The sequence below is a fragment of the Schistocerca serialis genome, chromosome 4, assembly GCF_023864345.2.
Source record: "Schistocerca serialis cubense isolate TAMUIC-IGC-003099 chromosome 4, iqSchSeri2.2, whole genome shotgun sequence".
Classification (NCBI taxonomy): domain Eukaryota; kingdom Metazoa; phylum Arthropoda; class Insecta; order Orthoptera; family Acrididae; genus Schistocerca; species Schistocerca serialis.
In genome coordinates, this window is record NC_064641.1 from 832,726,013 (window position 1) to 832,748,057 (window position 22,045).

General features: G+C 41.2%; 1 pseudogene; it reads right to left on the minus strand.

Moving 5' to 3' along the window:
* Window positions 1–22,045, minus strand: part of LOC126474798 (F-BAR domain only protein 2-like) — a 118,142-nt pseudogene that overhangs the window by 33,531 nt on the left and 62,566 nt on the right.

Consider the following 22,045-nt stretch of genomic DNA (forward strand, 5'->3'; position numbering starts at 1 on the left):
TTTCCCATACTAAAACCTTGGCTCACAGACATGTGTACTGGCCCGGTATTGGCAGAGAAATTGAGCACTTGGTGGCCGCCTGTTCCCAGTGTGTGAGCCAACAGGTGTCTCCCAGGTCAGTGTTCTCTTCATGGCCGCCTGCAACCTAAGCATGGGAATGTGTTCACATAGATTTTGCGGGCCCGTTTCTCAATGGCTTTTGGCTCATTGTCATTGATGCTTATTCCTGATTCCCATATGTAGTTCACTGCTCCTCAACCACTTCAGAAGTTGCAATCCAGGCACTAGCAAAAATCTTTTCTGTGGAAGGTCTGCCAGTCACCCTGGTATCGGAAAATGGACCTCAGTTTACTTTGCAGACCTTCCAGGATTTTTGTAGGCGCTTTGGTATTCGGCATGTTTGCTCTCCTCCCTTTCATCAACAATTGTATGAGGAAGCCAAGCACACGGTGCTCACATTTAAGATGCAGATGAAAAAGTATGTGCACAAATTTCCTGCAGAGGAGGCGTTGACGTTTTTCCTGGTGGCATACCGAACCACACCAATGGGAGAACGCAGCCCCACAGAGCTCCTCCTCAGGCGCCAACCTAGGACTCTGCTGCACCTCCTCCGGCCTGGTCCTTGCCAGTCTTCACAAAATGGGGTACCCGGCTTACCACCGGGTATGTCGGTCTGGGCATGTGGGTTTGGTTGCAATCCACGTTGGATACCGGCGGTGGTCCTGTGCCGCAATGGCCACTGGCTCTATACCTTGCAGGCGGGGGACCGGGAGGTACGTCGTTACCAAAATCAGCTACATCCACGTTTGGGCACCCACCCTCCGACCCCTCGGGCACTGGCTTCCCCATTGCCGGCACCCGTGTTGTTTTCTCAGGGAATGCTACCACCCCTCCCACCTGTGACTCCGCCATACTGCGAAGGTTCTCAGCCTTGGTGGCCTCCAGCAGCTCCAGCACAAGCATCGCCATCATTAGAGGTGCCCCGGCGAGAGCCGACCCCCTCGCAGGCCCGGTTTCTCAGGAGGCTGGTTCACCTGTGGTCGTCCCTTCCCCATCATCCCTGCCACTGGGACTTGACCCTCCTGAGGTGGCCCGGGATCCAGAGTTCGACGGCTTGTTGCCCGTTCTGTCCCGGCCTTCGGTGGTGGTCGACACCAGCCTTCCCATGGATGTGGAGGTCATTGCTACTCCACGACGCTCCACCTTCTAATGTAGTGGATCACCGTGGCTTCACCTCCTGAAGGAGGAGGATTGCAGTAGCCACTAGAAAGATCACGGGAGGTGCACATCAGCACAGTGCTTCACAGACAATAGTTGCTGCAAGTAAAGTCCCGTCCACCAGAGGGCATGCGAGATTTCAGCCGCAACCTGTGCCGGCAGAACAACAACAACAACTCAGGCAGCACGGGCGGTGCCCAGTCAGTTCACATCGGGCATGCCTAGCAGACAGTTCCTGGTCTACACTATGCAAAGTGCGATGGAAGTGTGAATTGTGTTACTACAGGAATGTTTCCTCTCTCTCTCTCTCTCTCTCTCTCTCTCTCTCTCTCTCTCTCTCTCTCTCTATATATATATATATATATATCTAAAAAGAAAGATGATGAAACTTACCAAACAAAAGCGCTGGCAGGTCGATAGACACACAAACAAACACAAACATACACACAAAATTCTAGCTTTCGCAACCAATGGTTGCCTCGTCAGGAAAGAGGGAAGGAGAAGGAAAGACAAAAGGATATGGGTTTTAAGGGAGAGGGTAAGGAGTCATTCCAATCCCGGGAGCGGAAAGACTTACCTTAGGGGGAAAAAAGGACAGGTATACACTCTCGCACACACACACATATCCATCCACACATACACAAGCAGACATATTGAAAATGTCTGCTTGTGTATGTGTGGATGGATATGTGTGTGTGTGCGAGAGTGTATACCTGTCCTTTTTTCCCCCTAAGGTAAGTCTTTCCGCTCCCGGGATTGGTATGACTCCTTACCCTCTCCCTTAAAACCCATATCCTTTTGTCTTTCCTTCTCCTTCCCTCTTTCCTGACGAGGCAACCATTGGTTGCGAAAGCTAGAATTTTGTGTGTATGTTTGTGTTTGTTTGTGTGTCTATCGACCTGCCAGCGCTTTTGTTTGGTAAGTTTCATCATCTTTCTTTTTAGATATATTTTTCCCACGTGGAATGTTTCCCTCTATTATATTCATATATATATATATATATATATATATATATATATATATATATATATATATATATATATATATATATATATATATATATATATATACAAAACACACAGATGATGTGACTTACCAAACGAAAGTGCTGGCAGGTCGATAGACACACAAACAAACACAAACATACACATGAAATTCAAGCTTTCGCAACAAACTGTTGCCTCATCAGGAAAGAGGGAAGGAGAGGGAAAGATGAAAGGATGTGGGTTTTAAGGGAGAGGGTAAGGAGTCATTCCAATCCCGGGAGCGGAAAGACTTACCTTAGGGGGAAAAAAGGGGTATACACTCGCACACACATACATATCCATCCGTACATACACATACGGGATTGGAGTGACTCCTTACCCTCTCCCTTAAAACCCACATCCTTTCGTCTTTCCCTCTCCTTCCCTCTTTCCTGATGAGGCAACCGTTGGTTGCGAAAGCTAGAATTTTGTGTGTATGTTTGTGTTTGTTTGTGTGTCTATCAACCTGCCAGCACTTTCGTTTGGTAAGTCACCTCATCTTTGTTTGTATATATATTTTTTCCCACATGGAATGTTTCCCTCTATTATATTGATATCATTAATTTGAATCCAACAATTACGTTTGTTATTGTCACTGTTGCATTTCGAAATCTTTTCTGTCGTCTTATTTTCCTCTTTCTGTTTTAACCAGTAGTTTCACTTTGTATTCACCTTCTCCTTTTTACCGTAATCTGCTATACTATTTTATCCCGCCTATATATACTCAATAATACATAACCCACTTCCAAACCATAACCAAAAAAATTTTTTTGCCTCTTTCAGCACTACCGCCGCTATAATATCCACCGTTTCTAGTTCACAAACAGTTCCTTTCACCTTTTAAACAACCATTTCGGCCAGTTCTAATAACTTTCGCTTTATTTCCATTTCCGTTTTTCCCACATCACTTATAATTTTTAGCCGCTTCCCACATGTTTTAACGTCATTATTTCTTCGTCAGACAATTGTTAGCCTCATTTTCATAATCTGCCACCACAAAACCACTCCTTTTAATATACTACACGCAGTTTTTTCGAAATTTTCCCGAATTTCTCCGTCCTTTAACGTGTTTTGGCGGCAACACAACCACCTAACCTTTGTGCACATCGTTGTCTACCAACCCAAGTCCAACATAGCCCAGCTGTAACCAACACCTTTTCACCTTTTTTCATTCCAGATCTCCAGTTACTTTCCAGTTCACCTTTATCTCTCCCCATATATTTTTATTTTCATTTTCATTTCACCTCATGTTACACTTTCCACCTTCTAATACCATGTCACCCTCACAACACCCCCACAACGACCCCATTAAGTTTTGTTTACATTCCCTCCGCAAACATGCCTTCGCCCTAGCCAGATTACGCTCCCATATTCTATTTTCTCAGGCTTGTCTGACATTTGGCATTACCCCCAAAGGCCTCACACTTAAAGTTCCCATCTCTGGCTGCAACCCTTCCTTCCATCAGTCCCTATACCAGTTCCAAACTGAACAATCCATTGCCCTCACCCACCTAATCCTTCACCTACACATCAACTCAGCCATGAACACACCCGTCAACTCCTATCCTTAATAAAAGTCCTCGCACACACACACACACACACATATCCATCCGCACATACACAGATACAAGCAGATCTGTGTATGTGCGGATGGATATGTGTGTGTGTGTGGGAGTGTATACCTATCCTTTTTTCCCCCTAAGGTAAGTCTTTCTGCTCCCGGGATTGGAATGACTCCTTACCCTCTCCCTTAAAACCCACATCCTTTCGTCTTTTCCTCTCCTTCCCTCTTTCCTCATGAAGCAACGGTTGGTTGCGAAAGCTTGAATTTTGTGTGTATGTCTGTGTTTGTTTGTGTGTTTATTGACCTGCCAGCACTTTCGATTGGTAAGTCACATCATCTTTGTTCTTAGATATACACTCCTGGAAATTGAAATAAGAACACCGTGAATTCATTGTCCCAGGAAGGGGAAACTTTATTGACACATTCCTGGGGTCAGATACATCACATGATCACACTGACAGAACCACAGGCACATAGACACAGGCAACAGAGCATGCACAATGTCGGCACTAGTACAGTGTATATCCACCTTTCGCAGCAATGCAGGCTGCTATTCTCCCATGGAGACGATCGTAGAGTTGCTGGATGTAGTCCTGTGGAACGGCTTGCCATGCCATTTCCACCTGGCGCCTCAGTTGGACCAGCGTTCGTGCTGGACGTGCAGACCGCGTGAGACGACGCTTCATCCAATCCCACACATGCTCAATGGGGGACAGATCCGGAGATCTTGCTGGCCAGGGTAGTTGACTTACACCTTCTAGAGCACGTTGGGTGGCACGGGATACATGCGGACGTGCATTGTCCTGTTGGAACAGCAAGTTCCCTTGCCAGTCTAGGAAAGGTAGAACGATGGGTTCGATGATGGTTTGGATGTACCGTGCACTATTCAGTGTCCCCTCGACGATCACCAGTGGTGTACGGCCAGTGTAGGAGATCGCTCCCCACATCATGATGCCGGGTGTTGGCCCTGTGTGCCTCGGTCGTATGCAGTCCTGATTGTGGCGCTCACCTGCACGGCGCCAAACACGCATACGACCATCATTGGCACCAAGGCAGAAGCGACTCTCATCGCTGAAGACGACACGTCTCCATTCGTCCCTCCATTCACGCCTGTCGCGACACCACTGGAGGCGGGCTGCACGATGTTGGGGCGTGAGCGGAAGACGGCCTAACGGTGTGCGGGACCGTAGCCCAGCTTCATGGAGACGGTTGCGAATGGTCCTCGCCGATACCCCAGGAGCAACAGTGTCCCTAATTTGCTGGGAAGTGGCGGTGCGGTCCCCTACGGCACTGCGTAGGATCCTACGGTCTTGGCGTGCATCCGTGCGTCGCTGCGGTCCGGTCCCAGGTCGACGGGCACGTGCACCTTCCGCCGACCACTGGCGACAACATCGATGTACTGTGGAGACCTCACGCCCCACGTGTTGAGCAATTCGGCGGTACGTCCACCCGGCCTCCCGCATGCCCACTATACGCCCTCGCTCAAAGTCCGTCAACTGCACATACGGTTCATGTCCACGCTGTTGTGGCATGCTACCAGTGTTAAAGACTGCGATGGAGCTCCGTATGCCACGGCAAACTGGCTGACACTGACGGCGGCGGTGCACAAATGCTGCGCAGCTAGCCCCATTCGACGGCCAACACTGCGGTTCCTGGTGTGTCCGCTGTGCCGTGCGTGTGATCATTGCTTGTACAGCCCTCTCGCAGTGTCCGGAGCAAGTATGGTGGGTCTGACACACCGGTGTCAATGTGTTCTTTTTTCCATTTCCAGGAGTGTATTTTTCCCATGTGGAATGTTTCCCTAAGAATGAGGGAGAAAAGAAAAGATAATAATAACAGGAATAATAATAATAATAATAATAATAATGATAATAATGATAATAATAATATGATACATTACAATTACCCCCCACTATGCACTGATGTCATACAGAGGTGGACAGTGTCTGACCTTATTTTTATTTTTATAGGTTGATATCCCTGGCCGGTATGATAATAGCCTTTATTTTTCGGCCATTGGAGTTATCCTGTATGGCTATCAATTTGTATTGGCATGTTAGCTCCCTTAAAACATAATACATAAGTTTTCCTTCATAACAAAGTGATTGCTTAAGTGCATAGTCCCATTATTGTCATTCAGTATCTGCCCAGTGTTTAGCCTGCGAAGCATGCACACGCAGCTCAACATCCATTACTGTCCCTGCTCACTTTCACATGTTTAATACAAAGTCAGAGTGCCCGTGTCGTGCATTCATATAGTCTTCACTGCACAAATTTGTGAAGCTCGTGTTCAGTGGTGTGATCATTTGTGAAATCTTTGATGCAGTGACAAGTGGTTTCCATATCGGCAGCACGAGGAATGTATTTCAACTCGTCACTTGCACTTATTTAGTGGGAACCCCAACTGCACATCTAATATCCGCTGACAAGATAATTTTCTTGCCACTTTTACAACATTGTCGAGCACAGAAAATTCATGTTTTTATGATGTTGTCGAGCACAAGAAATTCCTGCTACATGAGGTATTGTCATTTTTAGTTCATCATGCACACACCCACATATCTCACATGCACACTTAAACACTTTGTAGGCAGGTTTCATATGTTTTTGACCATCTTTCATACCATTGCATTACACAAAATTTCTGTAGTATCCTTTCCACACACTATACAAAAAAAACAAACTTATCCAAGAACATTTTTTACTCTCATTTGATTTTACATTCTTTACATAACATTCATACAATAATAGATTCGTTTTTCCTTTATGGCATAAGTTGACATACATTTTATTCCAATTCACAGTGACTTCTTGTCGGAGCATATTTATCAGTTTCAAAGAATTAAAGAAGTAAATAATAGTCACTACAATAGATTCTATGCACTTAAATAGCTACGTGTGGCCTCACCTCTCTAGCATTCTCCAGGAAGGATCTACACACTACAGGGTTGAGGAAATTTCACAGAAAGGCATTTATGTGTTCATTCACGTCTCGTTATTAGACTTAACTGTGATCCCAAGAACAAAATAGCTTTTTGTTTATGAAAACAACACAAACCTGATGATACTAAAAAAAAAAAAATGTTCAAATGTGTGTGAAATCTTATGGGACTTTACTGCTAAGGTCATCAGTCCCTAAGCTTACACACTACTTAACCTAAATTATCCTAAGGACAAACACACACACCCATGACCGAGGGAGGACTCGAACCTCCACCGGGATCAGCTGCACAGTCCATGACTGCACTGATGATACCAACAGTATCAAATACTTATTCAGTGTTTAAAGTGCACCTCAATATTTACTTGTTGTGTTCATTGTGTAAAGGATAACCATTTCATATGCTGAGGTATACAGAGTTGTATCATCAATACTATATGTCGTGTACATGTCATGTACAATGAGCGTAAAATAGTGTTTATATAAGTAACAAACGTGTATGAAAATTTCAAAGTAAATCAGGTCTTAGAAGCTTTCATGAGTAGTTGATACTCTCAATAGTTAGGTTTCAACCCCTTGTATGAGTACTCTTCGACTAAGGTTGGGGAAATAACAAAATTTAGTTATCTTATCTGTGCATTTTGCAGTGCCATAATGGCCCCATGTATTGTGTGTGTATAAGATAAAAATCATCCACATATTCCTATGGGAAACACACGTACCATTTCTCTGGTTTGGGAGGTTTCCTATGGAACAGAACACCTTTGTGAATAGTGAAAAACATTTTTAACTTTTCATCACTGTTATGTGCAAGTTTTGCTCTTACCTTATTCCAGTGTGTGTCTTTCTGCTGTAATTGCTCCATATGTTTGCACATGTGGACACAGTATGGTCGGAGTGTTTTGCCCTCCATCAACATAGCTCTTATCTCATCTTCCCACTCTAAAAGATCGCTGAATTCCTCTAAAGCTTGTGGTAGTTGAGAGAGTGCATCAGATATTATGTTTTGATTTCATTTTATGTATACTATTTCAAAATTGAATTCTTCAAGATACATACACCACCTGGCTATCCATTGGTGTAGCATTTACAAGTTAACAAAAATGATAGGGGCTGATGGTCACAGTACACTTTTGAGTGTTTAGCCCAAAGGAAATATTCAAACCTTTTAAAGAACCAAATTACAGCCAAACTCTCTAACTCTGTGACTAAATATGGACACTCAGCATTGGATAAGGTGTGACTTTAAGGATGAGATTTCCCTCTTCTTCTACCCATTTGAAAAAAAGCATGCACCCAGCCAATGAGAAGACCCATAAATGGTGCATAAACAAAAATCTTTCTTCATGTCTGGTTGAGATAAAATATTAGCATTTAATAGGGCTCACTTGATGTTTTCAAAATTGGTTTGACATTGCTTGTCCCATACCCACGGTTTGTTTTCCGGGGAACATTGAGTAGAGCGTCACTGTTCATTAAGTTGGTTAGGGATGAATTTCCTGAAAAATGTCGCTAGGCCTAAGTATGCCTTTAATTGTTTCTTGTTTTGAGGGATTGGGCATTTCCTAATGGCATCAAGTTTTTTAGTATCTGGCAGTATGCCTTCTGAAGAGATTATGTGTCCTAAAAATTTACCTTTTCTTGTCCAAAATTAGATTTCTTGAGATTTACTGTCATTCCATATTCAGAAAAATGGCTCAATACTCGTTCAATTAATCTTAAATGTTCTACCCAAGTGGGTGTAGTGACTAAAAGATCGTCCACATATACTATTACCTTACTCAAAAGTTCGGGCCCTAGCACTCTGTCCAGTGCAGAGATAAATAGACCTGCACTTATATTCAATCCAAACAGCAATACCTGAAATTCTAAGCTCCTGCCCCTATATAAGAATGTGGGCTTATTTTCAACTTTCTTCATGTACTTTATTTGCCAGTACACAGACCGGATGTTGATTATAGTAAGAAATTTAGCATTATGGAATTTCATAAGCTGTTCCTCTAAATTGTTTGTACATATCTGGACTGGTACAGTTATCTTATTAATGTTATGTGGACAAGAACCAAGCACACCTTGCTATATGGGTTACTCACAGCCAGAAAAGGACTACAATAATGGGAAAATCATGGTTGTATTATGCACCATTCAAGCATTCTGTTAATCTCTTTTCTTACTGCTTCCCTCTTTGTCCATGGTATATGGTATCAGGTAGAACAAAAGGTTTCATGAGGATATACTTCCATTTTGTACACAAAAACCTTAATGACACCTGGTCTTTTTTCAAATACATGTATATAAGCAAGTATCAGTTTCCTAAGTTCCGCTTGCTATTCTTGAGACTAGCACTTTTATTCACTTACCTTTGATCTTATTGTGTCGACATTTACTTTCTTCTGCTGCTGGCTGTTCATTATTGTATGTGTTGAAAAACATAATTATGGGATTTATCAATTGAATTTCAGTGTCATGAGTAGCTTCAGTTTTACATCTATTAGTACTTTCCCTGATTAGGTCTATTAAAAATAATTTGTGAAGTGACACTGGTCCTTTCCTATATCAGTTTGTACTTGGTATGTACTAGATGTATCCATATCAATTAAACAATCAACTATTAATTTCTTTACTATCAAAAAATTGCATCATACAGAAAACTGTCCTAATTGTATGAGACTCCTTTCGATTTCTGATCAATGGCAGTTTGTACCTGACAATTTTGCACTGGCAGGGTGGGTATATGCCCATGTTTCTTCAGTCCTTGAAAAAATCCCTGTGTCATCAAATGAGTCATAGCACCTGTGTCAAGCACAATGGGTACATCAAGGTCAAATATGTTGGCTTTAATAGTAGCTTGAGCCTTGTGCTCTGTCAAGTCTTTCCGCATATCCTCATTATTTTGATGAAGATCATCTTTCAAATCACTACCTTGATCATATCTGATAATGCAAGTGTCGATCAAGCTCGTGCTCCTACACCCTTCCAAGGTCACAAAATGGGGGCCTACTGTGACTGGTTCAAGTTTTCCAGTGTTTTGATGGCTTCAGTCTCTGAGTTAGGTGCAACTTCCACTATATGGACTGTTGGTGTTTGATTATGACAATTAGTATCCTGTGAGGCCCTCAGCTGTAATTCCTCTTTGCCTTTACACATTATTCGGCTTACATGCATTACTTTGCTGGATGAATTCCACTGTCTGTGATTTATTTGGTTGTCTGATTATTGCTGGTAGCCTGTGTCTGTAAATATTGTACAGGCTGCCCATCACTACTTACCCATTGTAGTTGTTTTTGTTAAATTTTTGCTCATTTCTTTTATATCCATGTTTGAATTTATGGCTTTCTAGATTGCTGTTGTGATTACCTTCACCTTTACAATAGGTGTGTGAGGTAAAGTTGCCATCCATATTATACTACAAATCCATTGTTTGTTTGTTGGACTTCAAATCTTTATGGCTCTATCTGCATATTAACAGGATAGGGTTGTACTGGACTCTCTTCATATATCAATTCTATTGAGTCCAGTGTAGATAGAAAGTATTTGGTGTTGTGTTCTGGAATGGTAATGAGTTTTCCCCAAATGTGGGCAGAAAGACGGCTCTTTAAAATTTCAGCATGTCTACATGAAATACTGGGTCCATCCAGTATCTGGTTTTACTCAAATATTTTTCAAAATAGCCCCTTAAGCTTCCATGTTTGCTACTGAATGGAGCTACCTTGAATACTTCATGTCTGAGGCACTCTTGTATGGCTTGAGAGCAGTATTTATCCAGAAATTCTCTCTCAAACTGTTCATAGTAGTGGCAGTGTTCCGCCATGTCCATAGCCCATAGCAGAACATCACCCTGTGTGTATCCAACAACAAGTCTAATTTTCTGGGCTTTGGTCCAGGTATGAGGTAAGACATTTTGAAATGCTCTGATAAAGACCATGGGGTGTGTTCCTTTCCCTTCAGAGGTAAATATCAGACATTGTCATTGCCTTAGTAATCCCTCATCTGCAAGTAATGTTGACAAGCACGCTACACTTTCAACATGGCAACATGGCAACTGTGCTTGCTTGACTGTTACAGCTGCCCTCAAGTGTTGGTGCATTCTTCAACCTACAGTATTTTCCTTTGACGGACGACCCATGTATTGAGGGTAACCGGTGAAAGTATCTAACTTCCCTAAAAGCATGGGTTTGTTTTCCGCGAAATGTTGTTTTGAAATGTCAGTAGTTTTAGCAATACTGCCTAATAACCTCTCCTCTGCCTCCTTTAAACCTGAATTTACTTTAGCTAGAAGCTGACTTTCTTTCTCATTTAGAGCTTCTTCTACAGTATGTACATAAATTTTGCACTCTGACACAACCTTTTCAGCAAGGGTGCTGCCCTTATCTACCTACCTAACTATATCTACCTATATACTTTGCTAGCCACCAAGCATTGTATGGTGGAGGGCACAATTCATGCCAAAGTCATATTTCCCCCCCCTCTATTTCACTCGCAGATCGCGCGAGGGAAAATGACTGTCTGAACACCTCAGTAAGAGCTCTGATTTCCCTTGTCTTTGAATGGTGATCATTGCACAATTTGAAAGTTGGTGGTAATAATATATGCTCTACATCCTCGCCAAAGATTGAATATTGGAATTTAGTGAGCAGCCCCATCTGTTTAGCAAGTCCCACTTCAAACTTTCTATGAGATCTGTAATGCTCTCGTGATGGCTAATTGTACGTCATGAATCTTGCCACTCTTCTTTGAACCATCTCAATCTCTTGAATCAGACTCAACTTTTAAGGGTCCCATCCAAATGAACAATAGTCTTAGACTGGGCAAACTAACATATTGAAAGCAATTTCCTTTGTTGAAGGACTGCATCGCTTCAGGATTCTACCAATAAACCACAATCTAGAGCTTGTCTTGCCCGTTACTTGTGTAATCTGATCATTCCATTTGAGATCATTTCGAATAGTCACACCCAGGTCTTACCGCTTCCAAAGACTGGGCATTTATTTTGTACTCTTACATTAATGGGGATTTTTGCCTTGTTATATGCTGTAGGTTACACTTACTAATATTGAGAGATAACTGCCAGTCATTACACCACACATTTATTTTCTGCACATCCTCATTGATTTGTTCACAACTTTTGTATGATACTACTCTCCTGTAGACTACAGCATCCTCAACAAACAGTCTAATGCAGCTGTTGATACCATCAACCAGATTGTTTATGTAAATCGTAAAAATCTGCGGACCTTATACACTACCCTGAGGCACATCTGATGTTATACTTGTTTCTGTTGAAGTCACTCCATTCATTCAGGATGACATACTGCTCTCTGCCTGTTAGAAACCTTTCTATCCAACCACATATGTCATTGGATAGACTGTAGGCATGCACTTTTCGAAGCAAGTGACAGTGTGGAACTGAGTCAAATGCCTTTCAAAAGTCGAGAAATATGGCATCAACCTGGAAGCTGGTATCTAGAGCCTGTTGTATATCATGCTCAAAGAGGGTCCACTGTGTCTCGCATGACTGCTGTTTCCTAAAACCGTGCTGGTTTCTGCAGATTAGCCCCTCAGAGTCTAGAAAGGTCAGAAATACGGAAGCATCTGATCCCACCTGGATGCTTTGACACATGACTTCACAAATATGTCGGAAACGACCATAAACCACGAATCCAATATGGCAGATATGACGTAATTATGTAAACATTATAAAGACGAAACTACATCGACAAACAAACACACACACGTTCCACAAAAAGCCTAATGACACTAACGGGACAAGTGTGGGAAATTGGGGGTTTTTGGGTGGGGACAAACTAAATATAAACAAACTTAGACACCCGCCCCCATACAAAACCACACAAAACAACGAAAAAAACTGACAACACAAAACTCCCCAAATTACACTAAACACAATATCATCTGGAATCGGACACTTCATTGACCTATATAGCTCAACAGCAGCTACCGATCCCATAAATTGGGATCGAACACATCCCTTGGCCTATATAGCTCAACAACAGCTCCCTATACCACAAGTTAGAATCTACCACTTCCCTTGACCTGTATAGCTAAACAACACCTCTTGATCCCATAAATTGGGATCGAACACTTCCCTTGACCTATATAGTTCAACAACAACTCCCGATGCCGGAACACCAACAGCCGTAACCATACATTGTAATGGAACACTTCCCTCGATCCCAACACACAACACATACACTAAAAACAAAAAAAATAATAACTTACCACAACAAAGTTCCGGTGCCACAACCTATATTGGCCACCACAATCACACACACACACACACACACACACACACACACACACACACAACCACAAACCAATGAAAAAATACTCAACCAAAACAAAAACCCAACCCCCCCGCCCAACCAACCCAACCTCCCCCTCACCCCAAAATAAAAAACCCATAAACAAAAAACAAATGCAAAATAAAAAAATCTCAATCACGCACTACAACTCAACAAAAACTTCAACAAAATAGATCCTCCACAACTAAATCACAAACCAACACACTCCCCCCCCTCCCTTACAAACACTCTAACATGAAATAAACCACCCACATACCCTGAGCCACAGCCACCCACCAACCCACCCAAACCACCCTAACTAACCACTTTCAGCCTGTACATTTTACTAATAGCCCTTAAATAAACCCGAAAAAAACAGTAACCCTCAGGGATGCTCTTCCGCCAACAGTACTCATCTAAATGAGACTGAAGGTTGGAAGAGTGCCTCTCCCCCCTCCAAAGAACTAACTTAAGGGCCCCCCACAGCCCCTCTATAGTATTTTTACAAGCCCTTGTCTCATAATTTTTAAACTCTAAGCTATGGTTAACAACTAAATGATTGTGTCCCCTCTCACCCAACCCCATATACGAAGAAAATGCATCTGAAACTACTGTGGAACCTGGTTCTATATACTCCTCAATTAACCCCACTAATTCTGCCTTAGACCTCCCCTCCACAGCCCTGAAAACACATTCGGAACACCCACCCTCCAGAAAAACAAACCCCCACACCTAGACACAAACCACAGACTTACCCCTCCCATACTTCCTTTTCCGAAACTGTGACTCGCCCACTCCACAACAACCCCAGCCCCACCCCCCCCCCCCCCTCCCCAACTTACCCCTGTATTTAATAAACTCAGAACAAACTTCATGATGAAAACGAAAACCAATCAAGCGCACTCCTCTCACTCACACCAGTCTCATGTGTGCAAAAACTATGTGAGGATCTATAACAAAAATAATACGTCATCAGTACAATCTCACACATGCCCAACCTAGACTTCTTGAACCAGGAACCGCGCTGTATGGAATCCCAAATGCCATCCTTACGGCAGCGCCACATATAACCGTCCCTGGTCTCAGACGCCAGACCTTTAACCAATCTCATTTCTTGCCCACAAATAGAGCACTTCACGATCTCCGCTAACAAACCAAAGATCTGTAAAAACTTAAGAAGCTTCAACGAAGTATTGCCCATCATTGCATGCGGAAGAGTGGTGTTGATCTTCTCCTTCATATCCATACCTGACCAAAAACAACAACCAATTAATTTACTCAAATTGACACACAACCTACAGCGAACAGCATGACATTAACTTTCACACAAAACCACTAAATCGTTAGCTCACTGAAATGAATTCTGCTAGAAACACAGCCAACACTCAAACAATTCAGTACAATGAGCAAGAGCAAACTGAACCCATTACACCACACAAATGAAAGCCCTAAACACACCACCAGAGGGCACAACAAACCACAACACAATGACATCTACAAACACGCCACACTCACAAACCAAACTCCACGCCGTCACGATGTCACACACCACAACAGCCTTACATCACAGGTCAAATCTGACAGGTGGTATCAGATGCTTCGGTCGACCCAAAAGGTCTGAACACAAAATATGTTCTATGATTCTACAACAAATCAATATCAGTGAAATTGGCCAGTAATTATGTGCATCCAATTTGCTGCCCTTTTCATAGATTGCTATGACCTGGGCCTTCTTCCAGTCCCGAGGAACTTTACACTTTTCCGATGATCTCTAATAGATGATGGATAAGAATGGTGCTATATTTGTAGAATAGTCAACATATAATCTTACGGATATACCGTCTGGGTCAGATGTCTTCCTGGCATCTAAGGATCTTAACTGTTTTACAATCCCAGATAAACTAAACACTATGTCAGCCATCCTTGTGTTTGCTGAGTAATTGAAAGGGGGAATGGTGCTGCAGTCCTCTATCGTAAACAAGTTTTTGAAAGCTAGGTTTAGAATTTCGGCGTTCTGTCTATCATCACCCGTTACATTACCCATACTGTCAGCAAGAGAAGGTATTGAATTATTTGTAGCATTCATAAATTTTATGTATGACCAAAATTTTTTGGGGTTATTTTTAGAATCTGCAGGTAAAATACTGCTTTCAAATTTGTTAAAAGAACCTCTCATTGACCTTTTGACAGCTGCTTTCATGTTGCATAATTTCTGTTTGTCAGCATGACAGTGACTATGTTTGAAAAGAATGTGCAAAATTCTCTGCTTTCTCAGTAACTTCCTTATATGTTTGTTGCACAACGGTGGATCCTTTCCCTCCTCTATATTTTTGCTAGTCACATACTTCTCTAGCACGTGGTGGACAATACCTTTAAATTCTAACCAAAGGGGCTAAATATCTTTGTGTCCTGTGGTGAATGCTTGGAGCTGACTATGAAGATACTCATTAATGACACTTTTTTTTTTTTTGCAACTTCCACTGACATAGAAGCCACAACTACATTATGGTCACTAATAATTGCTTCTAGATTAACTTCCTCAAAAAGAACAGGTCTATTTGTCACCAAGATATCTAATATTTTCCTATCTTTAGTTGGTTTCCTAACCAATGGGCAAGGTTGTATGTTGAGAGTGCTCCTAGAATAACTTTGCTTCTGTCCCCTGTAATAAACATGTAATTTTCCCAGTCAGTGGATGCCAGTTTAAAGTCTCCGCCTGTAACTAATGGATAATTTGGATATTTATTTCCTATGTACTCAAGACTTTCCCTGAAATGTTCTGTGATGTTTGTTGTGGATGCTGGTGGTCTAGAAAAACGTCCTAATACAATGGTCAACCTTGTCTGATTGACAGCTTCAGGTTTTAACTGCAATGAACACACCACCTCCCATAGCATCAGTCCTCTCCTTCCTAAAAATTGTCCAACCTGAGTTCAAAATTTCGCTGCTATTTATGTCTGGTTTCAACCACCTTTCAGTAACTAATACAATATTGGCATTGCTACTGTTTATCCAACACCCAGCTTCAACTTTTTCATTTATTTCCTCTACATCTGCAAATATCTTATCTCTCTGTTTTTTTGACAAATTTTGACTCTGCACTTAATTGGTCTACTTTTAGACTTAACTTTTGCATTTCTGTAGGTAATTTTTGCATATGTTTTGCAGCTCGCTGACTGCATTTGTCACATTTTTTTTACTAACGCATTCACTTGGGATTGTGTCTCCTGATTTTGAGAATATGCTTCACTAAGGTTTTGTAACTAACTTGCAAGTTGTTCCTGTTTATCATCTATGGATGACACTTTTTCTGTTAAAGCATTTATACTGCAGAACATGTCATTAATTATTTCTTGTTTTAGTTGTTTACCTAACTCTGTCAACTTCCCAAGTAGTTTGACCAATAATTCAGTGCATGTAGTTTTGCTCACCTTACTCAACTGTTCACCAATACTATTCTTGAAATCATTAAATTCCTGTTTTTGGTGTGTAAAGTGTTGTCCTATACCCTTAAGTTGCTATGTTACAGTCTGCTGAAATTCTTGTTGTTTTGTAAACTGCTGTGTTACACTTTGCTGAAATTCCTATTGTTTTGTAAACTGCTGTGTTATTAGTTGCATAAGTTGTGTCAAATTGTGGGTGTCACTAGTATTTAAAATGCTTTTACAAACTGTTTCCTATTCTTGCATTTGCGATGTCATGACCAAATAAGGAAAGGTATTTTCGCGGTCGCATGCTTCAGTTTCATTATTTGAAAAAATGTTTCCTGGTGAAAACTGAGGAATTGTCTCATTGAGCGTCATAAAAGTGACATCATGATTAGTTATATTACCAGTGTCATCATTTTTTGATAGTGGGAGGCCACCATTGTTGTTTTGGTAGCCATCAGTCGGTTCACGAGTTGGTGCATTACCTTCAACTGTTGCCAAGCTTGGATTTTCGACATCTTGGCATATTCCATTTTGTAATGTGTGTTCCACAATGGCCATTTTCTTTGACTCCATTGTGAATAGTGTTTGACAGAATTATAAAAATTAAAAAAAAAAAAAAAAATTGTCGGTACCGGTACTTTTCAACTAAAGTTGATTTATCTGTGTATTTATTAATGAACCTGACTGATATCTGACACATTCTTATAGAATTCAATGACTTATTTCATACTTCAATGATGACTTTATACAAATTTTTGTCTTTTCCTTAGAAGTGCACTTTCCATAAAGGATATTAATTGGAAGGATAAGACGTCATCTACCCCCAGAGAAATGGTGCCAAGCATGGCCATATAAGCATAGAGCATAGCAGCTTCCTACCTTTACCTATGAAACCAGCATTCTCAGTGCATCTAGTTTGAGGCAGAATTTAATTTTAATTTGCTCCTTCAACATTTTTCTTATTCCCAATCTCACGGACATGTAACAAATACAACAAATGTCTCATTTCTTTCTTGAACAAAAAAATGGATCATTTATCTCAAAATTTTTTTATCTGGACAATTGAAAGGTCTGCTCATATTCGGCTCGGTGCCATCCTTTAAATGATTGCCATTGAATAGTGGCAGAATGTGTAGGGGGACAAATAATATAATGGAAACTGATTAATAATTGCTGCTTGAATAATTACCAAACCTAATTGGAAAGAATAATTAGAATTCATTGGAAGGTACACATATACTGAGTGAACTTTAACTGGTACTAATATCAACAGACCTTCAATATTAATCTGGGTCTGTATATGTGTGGATGGATATGTGTGTGTGTGCGCGAGTGTATACCCGTCCTTTTTTCCTTTTTCCCCCCCTAAGGTAAGTCTTTCTGCTCCCGGGATTGGAATGACTCCTTACCCTCTCCCTTAAAACCCACATCCTTTCGTCTTTCCCTCTCCTTCCCTCTTTCCTGATGAGGCAACAGTTTGTTGCGAAAGCTTGAATTTTGTGTGTATGTTTGTGTTTGTTTGTGTGTCTGTCGACCTGCCAGCACTTTCATTTGGTAAGTCACATCATCTTTGTTTTTAGATATATTTTTCCTACATGGAATGTTTCCCTTTATTATAAGATTAATATTCATTATTTAAAGTTGTGTACTTCTTCTCATTAGCTCTATTGTGCATAGAGCTGATAACAATAATGCTGAATTGCCCCTCTGCTGCTCACACAAATTCCTCTTGTCTGCTTCGAACCTCCTGATGCAGGATTCTCAACGCAGGTGAAATGATGAACAGACAGATGTGATTAATCCAAATATATACATGAATAAACTTGCCTTCCTAATAACTTTTATAATACTTTTTAATATACTATTGAAATACACAGATACAGAAATTAATTAATTGAAGAGTGTATCTCTTCTCTTTTTTATATAAAAACATTATCTCTGGCACAAAAGCAATTCATTAATCCATGTTTGTCTTTCCATTTATAAAAAGAAAATAACAAAGAAAAAACGAAAAAATAATATGATCCATTACAATGCCTTGCCTGGCAAAGATAAAATGAAGTTGAATAGACTGTGGAGATGACAGATGAATTCCACCAGGTGAAGAACTTTTTAGTACAATTTGTTACTTTGACACACCCTCACTCTGAAGTACATATAAACCTCATGACTGATGTGAGCGACATTGTGGTAGAGGCAGTGACTGATCAGGTGGTAGATGGGGTGCCCCAACCACTTCAGTTCCTCTTGAAGAAACTATCTCCCTCACAATGTAGCTGGTCAGCCTTCAATCAAGACCTCCTTGCAATATACATGGCAGTCAAATACTTCTGCAAGTTTATCAAGATCTGTCAAGTGACCATGTACACAGATCGTAAACTACTGGCGAATACCGTCAAGAACCCATCTCAGGATGCCCGTCGACACCAATTTAGACATCTAGATCTTACTGCACAGTACACCACCAACATACATCATATCTACACTGCAGACAATATCATTGCAGAATATCTGTCTAGGATCAATACATTTTCTCTCCAATTCAATTATGACCATATGGTGAATGAGCAGATGAACAATCCAAGCACCACAGACCTCCTAACAACTGGAACACAAACGCTCAAAATGAATGTCAGTCACTTACCACGTCTCAATCAACACTGCTCTGCAACATTTCATGGAACAGGCCATAACTGCTGATGCTGTGAAATATTTGAGCAGTTATGCAACCTAAGACAACCCAACATCAAACCAATAGTTTGCTTAGTGATGAACAGATTGTATGTGTCATGTTAAGTGAAACTGTTGTCACTGGGGACAAAGCTGTCTTGGTTGCTAGTGGAGCAAGAAAGGATGTCATGCACAGCCTTACCTCAAAAGCTTCCCCATCCTGAAGACTTCATTTTGGTAGGTTCACCTTGACATTGTCAGACTTCTGCTTTAGTCAGCAGGATTTTATTATCTCCTATCCATGAGTGACAGGTTGTCATGATGGGCCGAATCTGTACCTATCCAAGACATCACAGCTGAGACTACTGCTTGTGTATTTTTCAAGATTTGAATCACCCAATTCAGCACACTGAAACAGTTTATTACTGATCAGGGCTGCATGCCCCATTCAAAACTCTGTGCTGCCTCTGCAGTAGCACTCACACACAGACTATTGTACAGCATCTGCAGAGTGATGGCACAGAATTTGGAGGTGGCCCTGATGTGGCACAGCTGTTCCTGAACTGAGGTGCTCATGTGGGTCCTACTTGGCATTTGCTCAATGTACAAGAACAATCTACAGACATTGCTGGCAGATGTGGTTTACAGTGTGCTGCTGGTCTCACATGCAGAGTTTTTGCACCCTACAGATTACACAAATCAGATGAACTTACCTACACTATTGCATCATGTTCAGCAACACATCCAGAACATGCATGTTCTGCCACCCTCACTTTATTTGACCCACAAGTTTTTGTACACAAGACTTTGCCTTCTTTGACTTCATGATTTTGTGAGATGATTCTGTAAGAGCAGCTCTGCAGCCCCTTATTCATGCCCATGCAAGGCGATCAAATGCGGTCAATAGACATTCGACATCTTAGTGCATGGAAAATCTACAACTGTCTCACTCACCTATCTTAAGCCCTCCTGAGGGACTCCAGGTTGACTCTGCCTCAACACAACCAGATGCTAACATGCTGGTCAATGAGAATGACAACAAACACTCATTGACCATGTCAAACACTCATTACCCACACTGTCTCCACCCTCGGATTCAACGAGAGACAGACAGGACTTCAATGAGCTCCTGTCTCCACTCCCTCCTTCTGTTGCACCATCTCAGTCATGATACTGCCATGTTAGACACCACTTGCGACATATGGCACTGTACCACTTGTACAGCATCAACACATAATACACACCATGAGAAACAGTCCTATCATGTCTCACTTACACACCTGCCATGGCACAATTGGTTGTGCGCATCTACACTTTCTTCTCTGAGAAAAGGTCTGATCATGTCTCACTAATGCAAGTACTTCAGCATGACTTGTCATGCATACTTGCACATGCTGACATCCATTGACCCACACTTCTTGCAGTTCTCTGTACTCCCTGTGGGATTATCAACCTCTTCATGAGGCTCGAATCTTTCTGACTGCCATGAGGTGGGTGGCCATTGGACAGAGTGCTAGAAAAGAGTGTGTCCCAGAATAATGTATGAGTTGGGAAAATGTAAGTTGCTCTCATAAATGAAATTACGTTTCATAAATTTAACTATGTATGATTGGAAAAAGTTGCTACTGTACCGTGTGTGATACTTCCTAAAGCCCCATGGTTCGTCTTGTGGCCTGCCTGCAGTTCAGTCTGTCAAGCCCAAACAAAACAGGTAATCGAAGGGGACTAATGACCTCAGCAGTTGAGTCCCATAGTGCTCAGAGCCAGCCAGGTAATCGAAAAACATGAAGAGTATGACAAAGAAATTCAGAAAGCTCTTGACAATGTTATCAGAGAAAAATACTCAGGTGTTATAAAGAAGAGGGGCTATCCAACTAATGTTATAAATGAGGAATGAGATTTTGAAACATTATAAATTGGTTTGAAGCAGATTTCTACTCTAGAAGGTGTGCTGCATCAAGCTAAGGTGTCTTTTCAGTCAAAATGCAATTTTTTACCATTTAAATCAAGTGCAAAGTTTGGCCTTCATTTCATAACACAGTATGTCCAGCAGGAAATCTGATTGAAATTGAGATAGGTCCCATTGTTCCTGACTGTTAGTCTGACTAGTGCCTAAGGTCTAATAAAATCTATGACACCAAGACAGGAAGCATTTTGAAAGTTTGCAACAATGTTTCCATTGTATTTTACTTAGTGCTGTAGCCAACACAACATAATATACAACGGGTTTGTTGTCTAGCATTGTGCTTTTGTATGTGCCTGCAGCTCATGTTAAATATGACATTCATGGAAGAAAGAGAACGTGTAGAGGACTATTCTTCCAGATACAGGAAATGGCAGAAGGGTGAACTGAAAAGAAAAGTGGAGCTGATGGAAAGATAAATAATTGCAAAAGAAAACTTTTTATGAAGTTGACTACTCTTCTTTTTCTCCATTTAAAGTATTTATTTGGACTTTACAATAAGTTTTGGGGTGCTTTATCCCATTTTAAAGCCACTTAAAAGCAAAAGCTGTAAAGCATCATCACAATTGAGCACTTTAAAGTCATTTGAGACATAAGACTTTGCCATTTGGTTACAGATTCATGGTGAAAATAATAATATTCATTACCAAATGTACAGGAAATCTTCATTGCACACAAGTACATGTAGATATGAAGAATACAATAAAAGCAGATTTTTTTTCTGATAGTTGCCTAGAAAAATAAATAAAAATTCCAATGCATGCTCATTCACACTTGCCTGCGGACGGCCTTTTTGATAGAGTGGAAAAGAGTCATACAAACAGGTTGAAATATTAACTCCTTAAAAATACCATAATATTTATCAGAAAATAGAGGATGTTTAAATAATAGGAACAGACTGGAATATTTTAAACTTTAGGAACCTTTGCTATTC